Here is a 21807-nt window from a genome sequence, read left to right as displayed (position 1 = left end):
TCCTGATTTGGATTGCCCCCACGGTCCCCTTCAGGCTCACCAGCACTAAATCAGACAACAAGGCAAGAATGGTTGTGGTTCTATTGAGGGTAAAGAACTGTGCCTGGTCAGCACTTACGCACCCAACCACGACGCAACTACCTTCTTCCATTCCCTCTACACACGCTCACCCCGTATATGGACAGATTTATGATATGGGGGGGCGATCATAACTGCACCCTCGACCCTTTGCTGGACAGATCCGACGACAAACACGACTTCCCCTCCCCTCCGACCAAAATACTTTCCAGGTTAGTCCACCAGCTGCAACTAAGTGATATTTGGAGGGACCAGCACCTGGGGCAACGTGAGAACTCCTTCTACTCCCCCCCACATGCCGTGCGCACCAGGTTAGATTATATCTTTCTCAGCCAGACTCAGCAGTCTATGTTTGTTGACGCGCATTACTTCCCGAGAGTGCTGTCCGATCATTCTCCCCTGCTGGTCACCTGGGAGGTGTTCCCGCCTAGACCCCCCATACCCACGTGGAGATTGAGAGCCGAAGCTCTACTTGATACATCATTCAGAGAGCACATTAGAGGCGAGACTGAAGAATATTGCGAGAACAACCTACATAGCGTTAAATACATAGGCACCGCCTGGGAGGCATATAGGGTGGTCATGCGGGGTGAGATGATCGCAGCAGTGGGGGGCGCACAGAGATCCATCACAACCCTGCTGGAACAAGCCGAGGGAGGCCTGCGCACCCTCGAGGGCAGGGCTGACTCATCTCCCGATCATTTACTTAAAATTTCTAAACTTAGACAAACCTGCCTAAAGCACTGGGAAGCCCTTGGTAAACTAAGCTACGCCAAACACATGGAGAGAGTCCATGCCCTGGGAGACAAGCCCGGGAAACTCTTAGCCTGGCTCTACAAAAGGGAAACCCCCAGGCCGCCCATATGCCACATACTCGCACCAGATGGCACTACTGTGCATACCCAACCGGAAATCAACTCGTTTTTCTACAGCTTCTACCATAATTTGTACTCTGAGACCCCCCCTCCCTCTGACACGGGGATCGAGGACGCCCTTGACATCATCGTTTGCCAAAACTAGACCCGCATATGGCCGAGACTCTCGATGAGCCCATCACTCCCGATGAGGTCAAGGTGGTGATCAGAACGCTACCGGCTGGGAAGACCCCAGGCTCGGATGGCCTCCCAGGGGAGTTCTATAAAACCTACGAGGAAACACTCGTCCCTATATTGGCCCAGGTCTATAACGAGGCCTTCGAGCGTGGCACCCTCCCGGACTCCCTGAGCGAGGCTGTGATAATACCCTTACTCAAACCTGGGAAGGACGGAGCAGATTGTGCCTCATACAGGCCCCTCTCCGTGCTAAATGTAGACTGCAAGATCCTCACCGCATTGCTCGCCTCCAGACTGCGCAGAGTGATCCCACTGTTGATCCATCAAGACCAAACCGGATACGTCCCCGGTCGATCCATTACTGAGAACCTGCGTAGGCTGCATCACGTTATTTATAGTACCGAGGGAAGACCACAGAAACTTGCGGTGGCATCACTGGATGCCACCAAAGCTTTTGATTCCGTGAGGTGGGAATGGCTATATGCTACAATGGCAAAGATGGGAATTGGTCCCGTATTTCTGAAATGGACCCAGCTGGTTTACGCCAACCCCACGGCAAGAGATCGAACTAATAGAACCTTTTCTGCGAAATGGTCCCTACACAGAGGCACTCGCCAGGGATGCCCCCTATCCCCCATGCTGTACATCATTGCAGCCGAGCCTGTAGCAGCCTACCTGAGACAGGAATATGGAGATGGGGGCATCACCATAGATGGGACAACTCATCTCGTCTCCATGTACGCGGACGACACCCTCTTAGATTTGCAGGACCCCGAACACCTCCTACCCTACATTCTTGAAACCCTGGACAGCTTTCATAAGCATACCGGGATCCAGATTAACAAAAATAAATCTTGCCTCTACCCCCTAACCGCACTAGACAGTGATCATTATGGGTCCCTCCCTCCCCTAGATCTCGAATGGCAGGCGACATTGTTTAAATATCTGGGGATAACCATACATCGAACCCCCGGCACGGAACATATACTTAACACCGTAAGGGCCAAAGACTCTCTCTCGAAGTCCATGGAATTTTGGGGGTGGCTTCCGCTCTCGGTGGCCGGGAGGGCGGGCCTCCTTAAGATGGTCGCCCTGCCCCGCCTATTGCACTACTTCACTAACATTCCCTTCTACATCCCCCCGGCGTTCTTTGAAGACCTCAACAAGCTCTGTAGGGGCTTCCTTTGGCAGGGAGGCAGGCATAGGGTGGCATTGGAGACCCTCCAGAGACCATACGAGAGGGGTGGGCTGAAGGTCCCCAATTTTGAACTTTATTTCCTAGCCAGCCAGCTGAGACACATTGTGCGGTGGATGGCCGACGAGAGCACAACAGACACCCGCCTCCTCCAACCGGCCTTCCCCCAGCTATTACTTAGGGATCTGCTGTGGACCAAGAGGGGTGCTCTCGAACACTGCCCTTATCTCGTCAAGCTGGGACTCCGACTCTGGAAAAGGGCCTGCAAACTGGTCGGGTCTGAAGACCCATACTCCCCACAGATCCCCATTGCAGCACTCATGTCCAACCATTCTGGGGGCAACTTGAGACCCGTACACAATGGGAGGCCCTTGGGGTGGCCACGCTTGGGGACCTGATCCTGGAGCAGACGGTTTTAGCCTTCCCAGACCTTAGTGACACCACTGGCCTCCCGGCCGGGCAATTCCTACTGCACAGAGCGGTCATACAGGCCCTAACTAGCAGGTGGCCAGTCGCTGGCGACATGAATGACGAAAACGAATGTATTGAAACGATTCTTAATGCCGCCGAAGGGGGCCACGAAACCTCACGTATTTACGAGGCCTTACTATGGGGCTCCACCAAAGAAGACCTCAGATGCCGAAACAAATGGGAAACCGAACTGAATCAGGTTTTCGAAGACAAAGCCTGGGGCGATATAACCCACTACCATAAAAAAAATCTCCCGGAACGCCCGCTTACAGCTCATTCAACTGTACGTCATGAACAGAGCGTATCTCACCCCGGAAGCCATATCCAGATTCACCGGTGCGACCACCCAATCATGCCCCAAATGCAGCGAGCCCAAGGTTGGCATGACCCACATGTTCTGGGGATGCCCAGTGATTAGAGAATTCTGGACTCAAGTGAGGGATAGAGTGGCCGGTGCAGACATTGACATCGAAGTGGACGAGCCCTCGGCATGCATCCTGGGCAGGTTTAGGCGCAGCAAGGAGAACAAACCCCTCAACAGGCTGAGAGACCTTATTTACATAACTGCCAAAAGGTGCATAGCCATGGGTGGAAGAGCCCCAAAGGCCCACCTATGCCCCTATGGTGGGGGGACATTACAAAGTGGAATGCAGCGGAAACCGCGGCATGGGAGACTGCGATCCAAGTGCAGAGGCTTGACTCCAGCGAAGAGCTACACCGCTGGGTGGCCTTAACTGTACCCTTGTTATACCCTGAATCACTGGAGAGTCAGATAGCTCGGGAGGGCAGTCCAGGCCCGAGCACGGACTCTTGAAGAACTTGGAGTACTTACTGTGGTCTTGGGGGGGAGGGAAGGGAGGGGTGGGGGACAGTTGGGGATTTCATTTTAATTTTTTTTTTTTCTGATATGCTCAATCATCACCACTGATACCTGTTTTACTCTTTGTTATTGTTTGTAATAAAACTAATAAAATATATTTAAAAAAAAAAAAGCTTTGCAAAGATTCAATGAGTATTGTATATTATGTGAATGTTTATGACTCTTCCAATTAAATCTGCAACACACGAGGAAAACACCTTTGTGAGCATATGCAAGGCCATTCCCCCTTCCTCCCATTGAAGCCTGCCAGACGAAAAAGCAGAGGCCTGTGCTGCCCTGCTCCACCTCCCCCAATTCGGCTGGAGCCGGTTCAAACATTCACATTCCCACGCAGCACCCAAGGCCATGGCCTGCCACCTGAATTATTTACAACCCAGCAGTAAACCCCGGCCTTAAAACACAGATCCAAAGGCGCCCTTTCTTAGGCTCCACGACCCACTGGCTCACCCTAGGTTAATGGCCCCTGTAAAATTAGGACACCCAATATTATAGCAACACTACAGGAACACATTCATAATGACTTCTAACGAGACATGATAACTCGGACAGCCCGTCCTGTGCCCTGTGGCCCACCCTCGCAACCTATGATACCCGGTCAACAGGACGATGGTAACCATGTATTGATGTGCATTCCTCCTGTGTTGCATTAACCTGTAGAATAACCTATTGGAAGATTTATCGGGGAAGATAATATTGCAATGTTGAATGACTGCGGTGTGCGTGGCCTTAGGGCAGAAAGTCAGGAAAGATGTTCATCACTGACACTGGTCACGGCTGGCACAACACCGCCCGGACGAGCCCAGCTGACATGCCCAGCCCAGCCCACGAGGGTAACCAGTGACGTCCACCGACCACGGCAAACCACATCGCAGCAGCACCTATAGTTAGTCGTCACCACCCAATCCCCACGAACTTGTGCCCCCTATAGCATGTAGGTTCTTATGACGCTTTTTTGTAAATATATACGCCTGTCTTTGCTATTGTCAGACAGAGCGCTCTCGGAGTTTGCAGAGTCCTTTGCATGCCCTATTCTGATTGATAAACTCCCATTTAAGCTCACCCGCACTTTGTCTTAGCCTTATTCCCATCTTGGGAGAGTCCATTATTGTCTCTCATAGTGGGGAAGATCGTGCTATCTGGGGGACGCTCGCCTTCAGTGGTGACCCCGACAGCATGATTATTATTTTCTGCTAACATATATATATATATCCCTACCGTCCCCTTTGGCACAAAAATCTCCGGTCGAAAAGGGATACGCACGGTGCGCCGGCTCCGGAAGGCTGCCCGCCAACGGCGACCGGTACGCTCAGAAGTGCGCACTCAACAGAGAGAGGGTACGGGATCCCGGTTGAAAAATCCCCTTTGAGTACCGCTCGCCGGTCCGGGGCTGACCGTTGAGCGTACGGCAACACTGCCTGGACGGACCCAGTTTCGGAGACTCTCGGTTCAAGACGGGCACGTGAGTATTAAGTGCGAGCGACCATAAAAGGAGTAGGGGAGGAAATATAGGACAGGGAACGAGGTTGGTTGGAAGGGGACACTTTGGGACTGCTAAGGACCATTCTAGACTTTCTTTACTTTTTCTTTGCATATGGCCATTAGGATTAAGAGGTGAAAAGAGATAAAGAGACGGGAACCTAGCTCCGCGAGGGGGTAGAAGGCGGCGCCGCATAGTGCTATCTTGACTAGTACTGGGAATATATGAAGAAGTGGAAAATGAGATAAAGGTGTCTGGTAAAGGAAGACACAGTGAATACATTAGTGACTGCTATTCTTTCTATTCTTCTCTTTGGGGTTACGGGGAAAAAACAGAGTTAGTACAAAAGAAAAAAAAAAAGATAATCTAAGTAGAAAGACGAGTTTATATCAAAACTACAAGACAAATTCATACCATATTAAGACGGAAAGGGACAGCTGGCAAGGGAGGAAAGGGATTACAAATTGAGCTATGAATAGAGTGTTGCCTATGGGTGTGTAAGCATCGTATGTGCCAGAACATGTTTGTTACGATGAATGTGTAAAGGTGGTCATAAGTGCATAATTATGGTGTGGTTATGGTAAGTGTGACCAGAAGAAATTTTACAAAGAAGAGCGCAATGCGGTAAAGTGATTGTTTATTTCTTGATTCTTTGGGTAAGGTTGCTGAAGATATTGATGGTGTACGAAGGGTTGTTTGCTTTTGTATGTGCCCCCTAAAGTATACGGAATAGAGGCTGTGCGCGGCCATTCTTATATTGTACATGTGGCGGAAACACAGGCAGGTCCCCACGCGCAGTAATACACAAATACTTGGATACATCTGGTGATACATCTACATAAAGATATATATAAATATACATCAGTATCGAGCAACCACGAACTATGGGGGCAGAAACACCATTATCACATATTTGTAAGAATCTACCTGGGTACGCTGAACGCATTAAGAAATATCACGATCAGTGGATCACAGAGCTGAAGGGGGAAGGATTACCCCAGGTATGGCCCGAAGGGGGATCATTTGACAAGAGTGTCCTAGATATGGTAGCTACATGCATTTGTTTGAAATACAAGGGGAAGCAGCTACATAATAGGAGAGAAATATTAGACCTATAGAGATTGTTTGAAGAGGTACCCCCGCCTAAGAAAAGGGAATTAGGTACTGATCTGCCATCTACCACTGACAATCCATTACTAATACCAAAAGATGATAAGGTGTTGCCAGAAGGGGAGCCACCGGTAGAGATAACTAGGTTGTACCCAATACTAAATAAGCCAGTGCCCGCAGAAGGATACAGTGACCCAACATATGTACCCCCAACAACAACCACTACCACTCAAGGGCCAATAGCACCCCACCGTATGAGAGTCATAGAGAGCGAGACCAGGTAAGTACACCAATAGTGAACATAGAGAAACTAACAGAAGACCTAGAGTCAAGGCTCTCTATAGCAAAAGATGAGCTCTCGAGGATAAAAAGTATATGTGAACAGACTGCGATTAATGCTGCTAGGTCAGAGCCCACATCAAGAGCGCAGAGTGAGAATATAACCATTGAAGAAAGGTGGAAGAAGGGGGAGGATACAAGAAGAACCGTCCCGAATAATTGAACTAGAGGGGAGGGAGGAGCGCACTGACGATGAGACAAGGACTACAGGAGGTAGAGAGGAGCTATTGTGTGATATAGGAGAAGACTTAGAGGAAAGTGAAAGATTAAGCATGGCAATGGGAGGAGGAAGTGAGGGGTTGGATGGCGCATGTTCAGGGAGAACCATGGAAGAAGAGTGGGCAGGACGACTAAGGAATAGGTTGGGGAAAATGGCACCACTAGGAAAAAACGGAATGAAGGTGAGTGCAGATACGACAACAAAGGGGAGGTTACAACTCCCACTAATACACAGGGGAGGAGGGAGGCCAAATTACATACCTTGGGCTCAGATGGATAAGGCCAATTTGTTAAAATCATTGCCCCCGCTATCAGGAGGGGCAAGCAAGTGGATATATGCATTCGAGAAAAACACAGCCGGGGTACCTCTAGCAATAGGTGATGTGAAGAGTCTGCTAGTATCAGCAGTCGGGGATCAAGCTGAAGTATGGGTAAAGGCTGGCTTCCCGGGAGTAACTTTAGACTGCGATCGCCATGATGGCGCCTCTTTTAACACAGTACGTACCAGGGTGTGGGACGCCTTAAGAGAGATGTTCCCAGACACCCCACATTTGCAGTCAGTAATGCAATGTACAATGAACGATGGGGAAGATGCTATGGATTACATTTTTCGGGTCCAAGAGATGTGGAGAGCAGAAACGTGCACGCCCTGGTATAAATCAACATCATTATTCTATTTCATAATAAAGAGGGGGCTCCCTAAAGAGGTACAAAAAGCACTTGACAAAATCGCAGGTATTGAAGCAAAAGGATGGCCCGAAATACAGAGCATAATAGTTCACCACTGTAAACAAATAAAAGAGAGGGAAAAGGAAATAGCGCAGAAAAGATTGGCAGACGAGGCAAAATTAGTACAAACGAAGCTGGTGAAGGTCGCTGCAGCCGTAGCCGCGCTCCCACACAGCAGGGAGGGAGACGAGGAGGAGGAGGGGCTGGTAGCAACATAGGGGAGGATGGCAACGAATTGGGCAGGAGCAGGGCAACGGCAGTGGCACGAGCAGGAGCAGAGTGGAGGTCCGCAGTGGCAAGAGTGGGCCCCTTGAGGGGGACGAGGTGGGTACAGGGGTCGTAGAGGGGGTGGACAGGGGTACGGGGGAATGGGAGGAAGTGGATGGCAAGGTCCAAGAGGTGCGCAGGGAAGCTGTTGGAACTGTGGGAGGTGGGGGCACTTTTCCAGAGAGGGCAGGAGTAGAACAACCAATGGATTTCCAGAGATAGAACACTATGGCCACCCTCACCCGGAAAGCCCATATGGCTTCCCAATGGGGCAACAACAAAGGGAACAAGAGCAGGGGTACCCAGAGCAAAGGCAAGGGCTTCACTACAGAAAACAGAATCACCCACAAAACAACGACACTATGCACTACGCCCCAGGCAACCCTTTCGCAACAAATGCAAATGGAGCCCCAGCACCAGCCGCCTATAGTGGTGTGTCAGTAGTTTCAGGAAGTGTGTTCAACCAGGTGGGGGACAATGAGACAACCAGCATAGGACAGCCCACAGAGAACACTTGCGTGTCCTGTTCTATCTACAACCTACGATGCAGCGGAGGAACCATTGGTAGGGGCGCAGATAGGAGACAAGCAGTTCAAATTCATGGTGGATTCGGGAGCGGAGAAATCATGTATTTTGGAGGGCTGGTTTCCGTTATCTAACCGAAAGTTAGAGACACAGGGGTTCTCTGGGGCTGTAATTGAAGTTCCTTACACAGAAGATTTGGATGTGACAGTGGGGGGTAAAACGGTGAAGACACCCTTACTGTATTATGAACAATCGCCAATAAACCTGCTCGGAAGGGACCTTCTTAGCAAGCTTAACATGACAATATCATTTACAGAAAGAGGGATAATGTGCTCGACACCAGGAATATGCCCATTACGCGTAATGCTGGTACTGCAGGCTCGGACAACGGCACCGGAAATACGTGGCATGCCAGTGGACGAGAGAATGTTCATCGAAGGCTTAAAAAAGCTGGCCCAAGTAGTCCCCGAGCTAAAAAAGTTGGAGTGGAAAATACCTGCAGAATTCATATTCCGCCCAATAGTGTGCCCAGATATAGCACCAGAGTCAGTGGTATCCTTAGATCTGCATGCCGTCCAGGTATCAGCAAAGAGGATTGCAGTGATTGGGATGGACATAGATGGGTGTGAATGGCACACTGTACTGTGGATCAATGCTAATATTGCCCTACGGGACGTATCTGATAAGGATCTCTTTTCTGATGCGGAAAATGATGGCGAAATAATAATGGAAATAGCAATGCCCTGTGACATTTTGATTCAGACGAGACAAATTCCCGTCCAGTTGATGGCAGTGGTGGGAATGCTACCGTCCTTTTTTGATGATGACATGCGACTGGTGCCAAACAATTTGTGGACAACAGGCCCCCATGATGTAGGGTTGTTGCATGGAGTGACACCAGTGGTAATAAAGCTCAAACAAGGGGCAATTTTGCCCCGAGTGAAACCATATCCATTGTCCCGCGAAGCTGAGGAAGGGATAAAAGAGACAATAAATGCATTGTTAGCACAGGGGATAATAGTGCCTTCAAACTCCCCATGTAACACCTGTATCTACCCAATAAAAAAAGTGAAGGGAGGCACTTGGAGGATGATCCAGGACTTATGCCCCCTAAATGACGTCATACAGAAAGAGTTCCCTTTAGTTCCGAACCCTGCTTCAATATTATGCAGCATCCCAAAAATGGCATCACATTTCACAGTGGTTGATTTGAAAAATGCATTCTTCTCCATACCCTTGGTAGAAGAAAGCAGATACCTGACAGCATTCACATTAGGGGGAAAGAGATACGAGCATTGCAGATTACCTCAGGGATACTGTGAAAGTCCAAGCATATTCAACCGCATACTACACGAAGACCTGGGTAATTTATCAGTTGAAAGCACGATCATTCAGTACGTAGACGATTTGCTCGTCTGCGCACAGAGTGAAGAGACGTGCAGAAAAGACTCAGTAACACTTCTGACGCTGCTGGCGAATAAAGGGTACAAGGTGGACAAGGGAAAGCTACCTACGATACTGTCAGACAGAGGTGCTGTATCTGGGGCAGCTGATATCAAGAGACGGGAAAAGAATAATCCCTGACAGAGTGGAAGCAATAAGGTCAGTGAGAGAACCCACAACAGTGAAGGAGATGCAGAAATTCTTAGGAATGTGTAACTATTGTAGAGCATGGATATTAGATTACGCAGCCTACACCAAGCCATTACTGCAAGCACTCAAGGAGGCCCAACAAGAGAACAGGAAAATGGAGTGGTCAGTAGAGATGAGTGACTCATTTAAGTCACTAAAAGAGCTGATTTCGAGTGCGCCAGTACTCGCCAATCCTAATTATGAGCGCAAATTTTACCTGTTCTCACATTGTAAGGGAACCGTTATGACAGCTGTACTGACACAAAAGACTTCCCTAGGACACAAACCATTGGCTTACTATAGTGGCACATTGGATGCGGTGATGCAAGGCCACTTCGCGTGCGTGCAATCTCTCGCCGCCGCGTTCGCCATTGAGAAAAGTGCCACAATAGTAATGGGGTGCCCTGTCACATTGTTCGTGGAACACTCATTATTTGCACTACTTGAAAGATCAAAAAGTACACTGACCACACAGCGAACTACTGCCTATGAAATATTGTCCAGCGCCAATATTCACGTGGTACGGTGCAGGACAGTAAACCCGGCAACATTCATCACAGAACCGTGCACACTAGAAGACATGCAAGAACACAATTGTGCAACTTACACAGGGGAAACAGGGGAGGACACAGTGGTGTGCGAAAATGCCCTGAGTGAGGGGGAGGTGTACTTTGTGGATGGGTCAGCATCGATTGACATGGACACAGGAGAGAAACATGTGGGACTGGCAGTAATGAGGCTAGAGGAAGGTGAGTATGAAGTACTAGTACAGTATCGCCTTCCATCACATTTCTCAGCACAAGCAGCAGAACGTATTGCCCTAATAGAAGCATTACATGCAGCTAAAGGATGTGCAGTAACAATATATACAGACTCAGCCTACATGACGATGACAGTACATAGAGGTCTAGCCAGGTGGGGGCGGAGAGGGTTTCGAAGGGCAGATGGGACCCCAGTGCAACATGCTGAACTACTGAAAGAATTGATTGAGGCCCTAAAAGGTCCAACAGTCGTAGCAATAGCGAAGTGCCAAGCACATACGTCCAACACAGACGTTGTGTCTTTGGGGAACGCGGCAGCGGACGCTGCTGCCAAGGAAGCCTCATATTTTGAAAAACGTGGAACAGGTGAGTACATATTACAGCACAAGACGAACGAAGAACTCCCAGAAGGATACAATGCCATGCCCATATCACAAATACTAGAGCTGCAGGAAGGGGCCAGTGGTGATGAAAAGATGGTGTGGGAAAACAGAGGGTGCAGCCAATCGGCAACAGACCTATTATGGCGCCAAAATAACTCAGGAAAAGTAGTAATGCCCATCAAACTGTTAGAGATAGCATTTCAGCAATTACACTTTCCAGTGCACAATACCAAACAACACATTGCAGCAGAGATACAAGAAGACTGGTTTGTGCCCTGTCTCCAGGAGCACATATCCAGATTGACAATGGAGTGCACAATGTGCCAGATATATAACTCTGGAATGACGCTGCGAACCCTCAGGGGAACAATTCCAAAACCCATAGGGCCCTTCAGAGAACTGCACATTGATTACGCGGATATGGGGGAAAGGTGTAATGGGGCACGCTACATGATAGTAGTTGTGTGCCCATTTTCGAGGTGGGTGGAAGCAGGCCCATGTGCGCGACCTGATGCTAAAAGCGCTGCAAAGTTCCTAGTAAGGGAAGTGTTCCCGCGTTGGGGAATTTGCAACGTAATTCGCTCAGACAACGGCACTCACTTTGTGAACGAGCTCTTCAAAGAAGTGACCACATTATTGGGAATAAAACATAAATTGTGCTCGATTTATCATCCTCAAAGTAATGGCGTTGTTGAAAAGATGAACGGACTGTTAAAAGGGAGATTGTCTAAATTGTGTCCCCGCACGAAATTGTGACAGGGAGACGGATGCACACTGCACATTCCCCACTACGCCAACACTCAGACACACATAGAAGCGCCACGATATTGGGAGATGAGTTCACAGAATACCTGAAGAAGCTAACTAGGGCAGCGCGTGCAATCTCAAAACAGCTCTCCCCACCATTCACAAGGGATGAAGGAAACACGAAATTGTCCCATGTAGAACATGAAGTACAGGGACAATTAATGCCAGGAGAGTTCATTTATGTCCGGAGCTTTGCGCGCTGGTGGAATGCCCCAAGGTTCCATGGACCGTACGAAGTGGTATTTTGTACCCCTACAGCTGTAAAAGTAAAGGGGCTCAAATACTGGATACATTTGACGGATGTGCGAAAGGCATATAATAGTGTACAGGAAGAGGTGGATGAGGAGGCACAGACAACAGCAAACAAAAATAATGAAAATGATGAGTGAACGTGAACAAGTGAGTGGAGGAGTAACTGACAGATAAAAATGTTAACGAAAGACATTATATTACAGGTTATCGATGGAGATAAATGAAAAAAAAAACAACTTTCAAGTATAAATAACGATGTGAAAAATATGTATATTATCTGCTCCCTTCTCTGTACATCTCCCACCTTCCCCCCGCCCCTACCCAACCCATCTTCCTTCCACGACCTCCTGGCACAAATAGTGCCAACAAAAATGTTTACATGCACGCACTTAATGCACTTTTATATCTCAAACAGGAACTACCATGGCAACAAACAGGCAGCCTGCAACTGATAGATTTGTTAGATATAGAGAAGTTTTAGCTGAAAGATGTAGATATTCGTATAAGTGTGGATTGTCTGTATGCATTACATTATTTTTTACAATACTGTTTGGCCTGGTTACGTATTGGTTTATAGCGTTCATCTCTATCGAGATGAACGAGGGGGGAGGGAATAACGGGATTAATGTGACAAATAAAACAACAACAGTAAATACTAAAGAAGGTGATTTTTTGGTATGGAACGGATCTAAACTGGTATGGGGTTATTACACGACACCACCCAATGTTGCTATCTCGCCAAATGAAAGATTGCAGGAAAAAACGCAATGCCCATAGTTCAAATGATCATAACCCCTCTGTTATATCATGGTTGTACAACACCCCCACCAGCGTGCCCACTCCAGCAACAGAAAACACACTGCTAGATAGTATGAAGAAAGAGAATGAAAAAATGACAGTGAGATATGAAGCATTATACAATGACTGGGGAAAGGGGGGTGAAGAGGAGAAAGGGAGGCCCACACTGTTCCTCGCCCATGAAGCGGGGAAATATCTTAGGAATAACAGAAGGAAAGGGGAGGTGGGAAAGAGAAAATATGACGAGTATTACGGGTTGGGGCTGGACAAAATGGAAGATCCACGACACCCCCACCAGACAAATAAATGGTATGCGGACATGAGTGCAACAGCTAAGCAAACAACAAATGAAAGCTGTTATGTCTGCTCCCTTATTCCCCAGGCTTCAGGTACACCCAAAGTACTGCTGCCCAAAGAGTTGCCTATTGTCGATGCCCAGTGTCTCCTTCATCTCACGTTGTGCAGGATTAAGAACACCTTCCAGGCACATGAGGTAACTTTTAAAATGCTGCAGAATGAGAAGACATGTTATCTAAAGGCGGTAGGAGTGATATGTTTGGAGGAACCCTTTTTTATAATACAAGGGACACTGTTTTCAGAAAATAAGTGGAAAGATGAAGAGATAATGTGCAAAGCCGAAGCGCTGCGAGGTGTGGCACCAGAGAAACTGCAATGGATAGAAGAAACTTGCACACCAGTCTGGAAGGAGCACATGTCAAAATTGAACAAAAATTGCAACAAGACCCTCACCATCCCAGACATGAGGAAGGGGACAGCAGCCCTCATGGACACTTATTGGGTATGTGGCAACCAGGCATACCTGCACCTCCTTAATCCTGGGGTGGCAGCTGCTCATTGGCCACCCTACACTCCGCACTAATGGTGATACCGGAAAGCCACATTGAGGGGAGCAAGAAAATGCGAGAAAGACCTCAGAAGAATGAGGCCCAGCCAACTGCAGGGTCACAAGTATATGTCCTGTCTTCCGGTAACAAGGAGGAGGTGCTGTCACGAAACAAACGATCATCGAACTACATATCAAAAGCATCATCAGAGCTGCTGGCACAGATCCCGGATAGATATCGATTATTCAGCTCTGCAGAAACTTTCTTTGCCTCACTGATCCTTAGCATCCAGGCACGAGCAAATGCAAAGTGGCTCCAAATCACACGCTGGGAGCTGATCCAGCTGGCGAATGACACTGAAGAAGGGTTTAACGTAATAAAGGTGGAACTGCGAGCACTGCGGCTAATGACCATGCAAAATAGGTATGTCTTGGACCTGTTGACAGCAATGGACGGAGGTGTTTGCCAAAAAATTGGAAGTGCCTGCTGCACTTTCGTACCTTCCGAAGACGCGGATAATGGTTCCTTGTCCCATGTGATCGAAGCAGTACATAACCTAGGAGAAAGAATGAAAATGGAAGGTGGAGCAGAAGAAAGCACATGGTTCAACAACATCTTCTCCTGGGTCCCATCATGGCTGGGAATGACTGTTAAATTTTGATGCCGGCAGTAGTGTTCCTCCTTTTTATTTTTTGCATGTGCCAGGTGGGTCTTCGATGTTGTGCTAACGCCGCACCAAATGGTGCAATGATGATGGTGACAATGGGCAACGCCCGCGGTACGATACAAAACATGCAGGAAGTACAGGTACAAACAGGAACAGATAACACGCCAAGATTCCAGATGGTGCCCATATACCACAGCAGGGATATAGTAGATAGGCTATGGCACACTACAATTGAAGAGCCCCGTATACTTGAATGGTATGAGGAGGTGTGGGTGGATTTAGAAGGGGACAGTGGTTGGATATATCTGACCTGCACCCCAGATGAATATGCTAGGAGAGGAGAAAGCCTACGAGGAGTGTGTAGGTCATGGATGCCCATAAAAGGCACCCCTGCATGGGATGACGCTGTAATTGAAGAGGAAGAGTGCAAGAGGTTGGAGGATTTAAAGTATTTGTTACTTAAGTAACGAAAGGGGGGAAATGTATCGGAGGATTGGTCCAAGAGACCCCCCCTCCCCTGCATCTTCTCCCCCCTGTGAAGTCCATGGCTCGTCAGGGGTTCCCCTGCCACCAGGCCCAGGAGGTGGGTGGGCCACTGGCTGAAGACATTGACCAAACATGCTGTATTTAGCTAGGCCCTGGAAACCATTTTGTGAAATAAAGATGGTTTGAGCCCTGTGCACCACAGTGTGGCCCCCACCCTTGGAGAGTCTCACTTATCCCCGTGGCCGCAGCTCTCTGGCAGATCCGCTGAGTGCCCGTTCCCACGAACAGACGGACATGAGCTAGTGTTAGATACCAACACTGTAACATTTCACCTTCCGCAGTGTATCGCTGTTCCCAGTATGACCCGGCCAGCAGGGTGGAAATGAACTGTAAAATGGTCCCCTGACAAAAGCAGAGTCCCCAAATACTAATGAGCAAACCACCTGTGATGAAACATTTCTCTCCATGACCTTTCTGACTAAAGACCTGTAACCTCCATGAAGATGGCAGAATGTGCGCTTATATGACATTCGGGATGAAGTACCCAAACCCCCGTAGCTATGCGCAAATAGTAAAAGTGTCCCGGGGGTTTTCATGTTATGTGTTTCGCCGAGAAGACTGCACCCCAAGGTCCCATGCCATAACTGAACTAATGCTGCTACAGTGCAAAGGAAGACAAACACAACCCTATTGGGAGCTCATGTAAGTGGTGCAAGAAAATGCACCATATGTACATCCAAGCTCACTATGTGTCACTGCCATCAGTCTTATTAGCGGGTTGTTCCTGCGTACTCCACCAACCTCACTACTACCTCGCTTACCGCACATGTATAGAAATGTAACAAAATGTTGTGGTTGTTAAATACTTAGCATATAGGTAACGCGTTTGAAATGGCCATGTGAAAGGCACTAACAATGTCAATGACATAAGCTTTGAAAAGATTCAATGAGTAGTGTATATTATGTGAATGTTTATGACTCTTCCACTTAAATCTGCAACACACAAGGAAAATACCTCTGTGAGCATATGCAAGGCCATTCACCCTTCCTCCCATTGAAGCCTGCCAGACTAAAAAGCAGAGGCCTGTGCTGCCCTGCTCCACCTCCCCCAATTCGGCTGGAGCCGCTTCAAACATTCACATTCCCCCGCAGCACCCAAGGCCACGTGCCCTTTCTTAGGCTCCACGACCCACCGGCTCACCCTAGGTTAATGGCTCCTGTAAAATTAGGACACCCAATATTATAGCAACACTACAGGAACACATTCATAATGACTTCTAACGAGACATGATAACTCGGACAGCCCGTCCCGTGCCCTGAGGCCCAACCTCACGACCTATGATACCCGGTCAACAGGATGATGGTAACCATGTATTGATGTATCACCAAAAGACCTCACTCTAGGTGCATTCCTCCTGTGTTGCATTAACCTGTAGAATAACCTATTGGAAGATTTATCGGGGAAGATAATATTGCAATGTTGAATGACTGTGGTGTGCGTGGCCTTAGGGCAGAAAGTCAGGAAAGACATTCATCACTGACACTGGTCACGGCTGGCACAACAACACTGTCCGGACGAGCCCAGCTGACCTGCCCGGCCCAGCCCAGCCCACGAGGGTAACCAGTGACGTCCACCGACCACGGCAAACCACATTGCAGCAGCACCTATAGTTAGTCGTCACCACCCAATCCTCACAAACTTGTGCCCCCTATAGCATGTAGGTTCTTATGACGCTTTTTTGTAAATATATACGCCTGTCTTTGCTATTGTCAGACAGAGCGCTCTCAGAGTTTGCAGAGTCCTTTGCATGCCCTATTCTGATTGATAAACTCCCATTTAAGCTCACCCGCACTTTGTCTTATCCTTATTCCCATCTTGGGAGAGTCCATTATTGTCTCTCATAGTGGGGAGGATCGTGCTATCTGGGGGACGCTCGCCTTCACAGGGAAGGTGTCTGCCATCTTTAAATGTCTCACTGTAAGTCATGTCTGATCGGAATTGACCTCCCTGTTCGACAAATTAACACAAATACAAATAATTCTACTAATGAGTCATTGAAATAAACAATACAAAGTGTTATTCTATATGTAAATACTGATTCTGGCTTCCATAGCCAGTGGCCTGATTCTATGGAATCTTAGTACTGTTTCTGTCATAACAAATGTCTAAATATAAAAAGTGAAATCCAAAAACGCCTTTAACTTTTTATTTTATTTTAAAGGAGTTTATAACAAGACTGACATTTCATCAATTTGGCTTTAAAGTATTTTAAAGGGATGAAAATACTCTCATCAAAGATAAAAGTATATACAATATGTCATAAATGTCTTTTCGAAGTACTAGTTGAAGTGTCTGCTTTGCACGACTATTTATATTTCTTGCTGAGTTGTGTTTATTTCAGCAAAAAACAGCCACCTTGTCACACTGATGTGTTATAATGAAGGTCTAAAATGAATTTTAATAGAGGTATGCTCTACTGAGATCACATACATCCTTTGCGTCCCCGTCAGAGAAATGAAAATACAGCAGATGTCAGCTTTAGTTACCAGTATAAACCCCAGTGCTGCTGAAATAATGTAACCTAAATAAAATGTCTATGAGGCCGTTTTTATAAATGCACTGCATAATCTGAACAAATCAGTTGATTCTAATGTTTTGCCATAAAAATCAGTCTTCATAAAATAGAGAGTTTTGCAATGTCCTACAAATAAGATTATATTGTTTTATAGTATGACAGGTTTAAGGAAATTAGTTAATTGAATGATAATATCCTGTTGCTATATCAGACTTGACGTATTGATTTATATCTGCAGTATATTGTTTTAACATGTCACTTTTGTATTAAACTGAGGGTAGAATCTATTTAAAAATAAACTCATACAGTACAACACACAAAGTCACACATATAAAAGACAACGTGAATTACATTAGGGACATTCATGTATATCTAAGGATCTTCACTGTGGAATAGGGGAGAGCTTTGCAGTGGGATGGCAGTGAACACCACCATCCCAAAGTAAACTACACTCTTTCAGCCAGGGCAGTTGGAGCCAGTGGCGTGCTGTGCAGAGTAACAATTCTTTGGTAGAAGCAACTTTGCGACCCTGCTCCCTGAAAAGGAAGAGCACACTTGCACGGGTCCACATCTGTAAAAGTGGACTTCACCTATCCAACATCAGAGCTGTATAGCAAGCTGCCTTAGAAGGTGGGGGAAACACTGCCCAGATTAAGATGTGCATCGTGTTGGTATCATCTAAGCAGATTTGTGAGGAGGGGACGGTCGAGGTGATGCAGTCTACCACCAGAAATGGTGCCTTGGCCATTAGCCAAACTCTGTCCTTGGCCATTGGCCAACATCTGCCCCATTGATAAAGCAATATACTCCACTATACTGTCATTTGAAGATCAAAGAACAAAACAGTGAAGGTTCATATAATAATAATTTAGCATTTATATAGCGCTACAAACCCCTGGGCATCTGAGCACTGCTTATTATTACCCACAGTGTATGGTGCTTATTTATCGACCTCCGAAGGATGAGTTCAGCCCTGTCGGCATCAGAAGGCTCTGCACAGATGTCAAAGGAGCCCTCGACTAGCTGTGCTATCAGATCCCTTTACTCTTTGGCTAGGCAGACAGGCATCATGTTTCCCATCTGTCTTCTGACTGACAATCAGTGAGAGGGCTGGAAGTGATTTTGCCAAAACTAGGACATTTTCTTTTTTTATACCAGTTGAAATAATTGACACAAGTGGAAAACACCATGGCAATGACAGTCATTTCTGTTTCTGATTTTTTTTTTTCCATTTTGTAATGGCTCCATAAAGGAAAGGCCCACCAAAAAAGAGCATGGACGCTGAAGAGCGGGTATCACATAACTATTATCAGGTGAGCTATTCCCCTTTACTGGAAACATGCCCCTGTAGCTGACAAGGCCTGCTAAACAATGTATAACAGCACAGAAATGTGTAACCCATAACAATTCATATGCATAGGGCCAACCTGTATGACATCACTCTGAAATAGAATACAGATATACATGATATATGAGACCTGTGTAGGAAGGCATACATAGTTAGATAACATTTATTTGCTGAAAGATCATATTTTTCTGTACCAAGACCGCGCAGCAGTGTAGAAGTCATGCCCAGCAAAGAGCCTATCAACATTCATGTAAACATGCTAGGTATAACCAATCAAAAGAAGATCCTATAATGGGATGACCTTATTACCATTTAAGTCTAAGACATTTTTTAGCCATACCATGTACTTCTGGAACAACTGAGGCAGATGCTCCACTACGTCCCTTCCTGCAAATTTCACACTTAATGGCAGAGCTTAAGTTACATGCATACCCGAAACCATCCAAGCAAGTAAGACCTCCCACCGCAATTGCAAAGTGTAGTAATGCCACACAAAGACGTATATGATGTGTGTTGTTTGTTTCAGCATGACAGAACAACATTCTCAAAAAGTACTTCTCCATCTAGCCTTTAATTATTTCATAGCCGCCTCGTGCAATATTTCCACACAATCAGCCCCCACGCCGCCGTGAGATGAAGGGAAAGAGATGTGTGGATCTGAAACCTGCATTTTCGAAATGTATATAGGAAGGGGTGTCAATCACGGAAGTGGACAGACTGCAACCCGATTTAGCTTGTTCCATAATGATTAAGAGGTGGTTCTGGTGTCAGGTTGGTAGGACAAGAAGTTCTACTCCTGCTATTTGTAGCCAACCCCACGATACCCAATTTTACAGTCAAATGAATGCAAATATGTCTGGACTTCTTTTTTCATTACGGCATTCACATGAGCCAGGACATTACCAAGGGCAAAACAAAGACAATCTTGTTCAGCCCAGCTAAATGTCCTTTAAATATAAATGGTACATATTTAGAGCTAGTTGCCCACAATGACTACCTGGGCATAATAAAATGGGGTCGGTGTAGAGGTTCTTGATGCTTATATATGGTGTAGAGGCATTCAGCATGCACCAATGACTACTGCTAAAAATACCTTCCTTTGAAACCAGTTATCATTGTTGAAGGGAACTCCAAAAAGGACCCTGCTCCTAGTGGCTAGGGTGAGTCCTACCACTGATCAAATTACCCAGAATACCAAGCCACATTGACATATATTTTAGGCTTGATGCTTGATTCTTGTATGTAGGTCCTGCAGCTATCCAGGGTAAAAATAAAAGCATGTTCTGAGCTTCGGGCTTTGGAACCCTTTTGGAGTCACCAACTACAAGTGTTAGTGAATCTGCTAGCGCAGAAAAGGAGACATTTTGGGATGGATTAAGGAAGGTGCCCAATCAGTCTGGTTATTTGGAACATATATGTTGGATGGGAGTATTGGCATATATCGATCTTATTATGTAGTAGCTATAGAGGGTCAGCAGTTTAGTGTTAACATTACGGACTGATGAAGTAGACTCATGTTCTTATAATATCTCTGTGACTGATCTATAACAAACATGATTTGTTCTTTTGGATTTGTATATGTGTATTAATTTACATTATCAATTTGTTAAAATGCAAGATTAGCCCTGGTTGGCTAGGTCCCCAGCAGGGATCTACTGTTTGTAGAATTGAGTACATATAAAAGTATGTGTTTTATCTGCAAATAATATTTTCATACACATAATATGTTTTGAGATTTGTTTCTTATATGTTTTCCATTATAGGACCTTAAGACCTAATAAATAAATAATTATTTTTCTTTTTTTATTGAGTGTGCTGTCTAATGGATTCAGTCTAAATTTATTTAGATAAGCAGAGTACTCATTGGGACTAGGCTATATTGAATTACAAAATTGGAATGGTTCATCCAGGGGATTCTCCCTTGTGTATCAAGAAGATGGAGAAGGACAGTGATGCTGGACTGTAACAAAAGAGGAGGACTGTGATGAAGAACAAATGTCTATAATGAAGAAGTACTGTGATTAAGGATTGTGGCCAAGAAAAAGGAATGTGATGATGGAGTGTGTCAAAGGACAATGAATGTGTCGAAGGACCATGATGAAAGTGGAGGGGTGTGATGAAGAAGAAGGACATTGACATGGGGAAAGCACATTGACAAAAGAGAAGGCCTGTGAATGAGAATGATTGTAATGAAGGAGAGGTCTGGTGGCAAAATAAAATTTGCCTTATGATGAAAAAGGCAATTATGAAGGAGAACCTATTTGATAAAGGATGTTGACAAAGGACAAGGACTATGAGGAAGGGGGATTGCGAAGAAGAAGGACGGTAATGAAGGAGATTATCCTTGACAACAGTAAGGGACTGTAACACATGATTGGTGTAGAAGAAAGACTATGATGAAGCACTGCAATGAAAGAAAAGACTGCAATGAAAGAGAACAGCTAGGAAGGAAAGGGAGTATGACAAAGGAATACTGTGACAAAGAAGAAAAGAAAGAAGGACCATGACAACAAAGGACTGCAATATAGGACAATGTCTGTAATGAAGAATATGCTCTGTGATGAAGCACTGTGACAAATAACTACTGTGCTGAATTAGAAGTACTAGCATGGAGGAGAATGCCAGTGAAGAAGGAGAAGGTCTTTGATGAAGGAGAAGAAAGTTGAAAAAGGAGAACTCTAACAAAGGAGAACATGAATCAGGACTGTGATGAAATATGACTATGATGGAGGACTGTCATAAAGGAATGCAATGAAAGAAAAGCACTGTCATGAGTGACTGTGCTAAAGGACTGTGACAAAATATGATTACAGTGATAAACAAGGAAAGTGAAGAAGGAGAATGACTGTGATAAATGACTGATGTAGTTAAAGGGCTATGATGAGGAACTGATGAAGAAGAATTACTGTG

The 21807-nt window shown here is 46.2% G+C and overlaps 1 protein-coding gene across 2 annotated transcripts in view; it reads right to left on the bottom strand.

Annotated features, from left to right (window-relative positions):
* The window catches only part of CADM2 (cell adhesion molecule 2), a 2048893-nt gene that overhangs the window by 512516 nt on the left and 1514570 nt on the right, over window positions 1-21807 (bottom strand). The window lies entirely within an intron of this gene.

Source organism: Ambystoma mexicanum, chromosome 7p, assembly GCF_040938575.1.
Source record: "Ambystoma mexicanum isolate Mex_15411 chromosome 7p, UKY_AmexF1_1, whole genome shotgun sequence".
In the NCBI taxonomy this organism is placed as follows: Eukaryota; Metazoa; Chordata; class Amphibia; order Caudata; family Ambystomatidae; genus Ambystoma; species Ambystoma mexicanum.
This window is presented reverse-complemented; position numbering and strand designations above follow the sequence as displayed.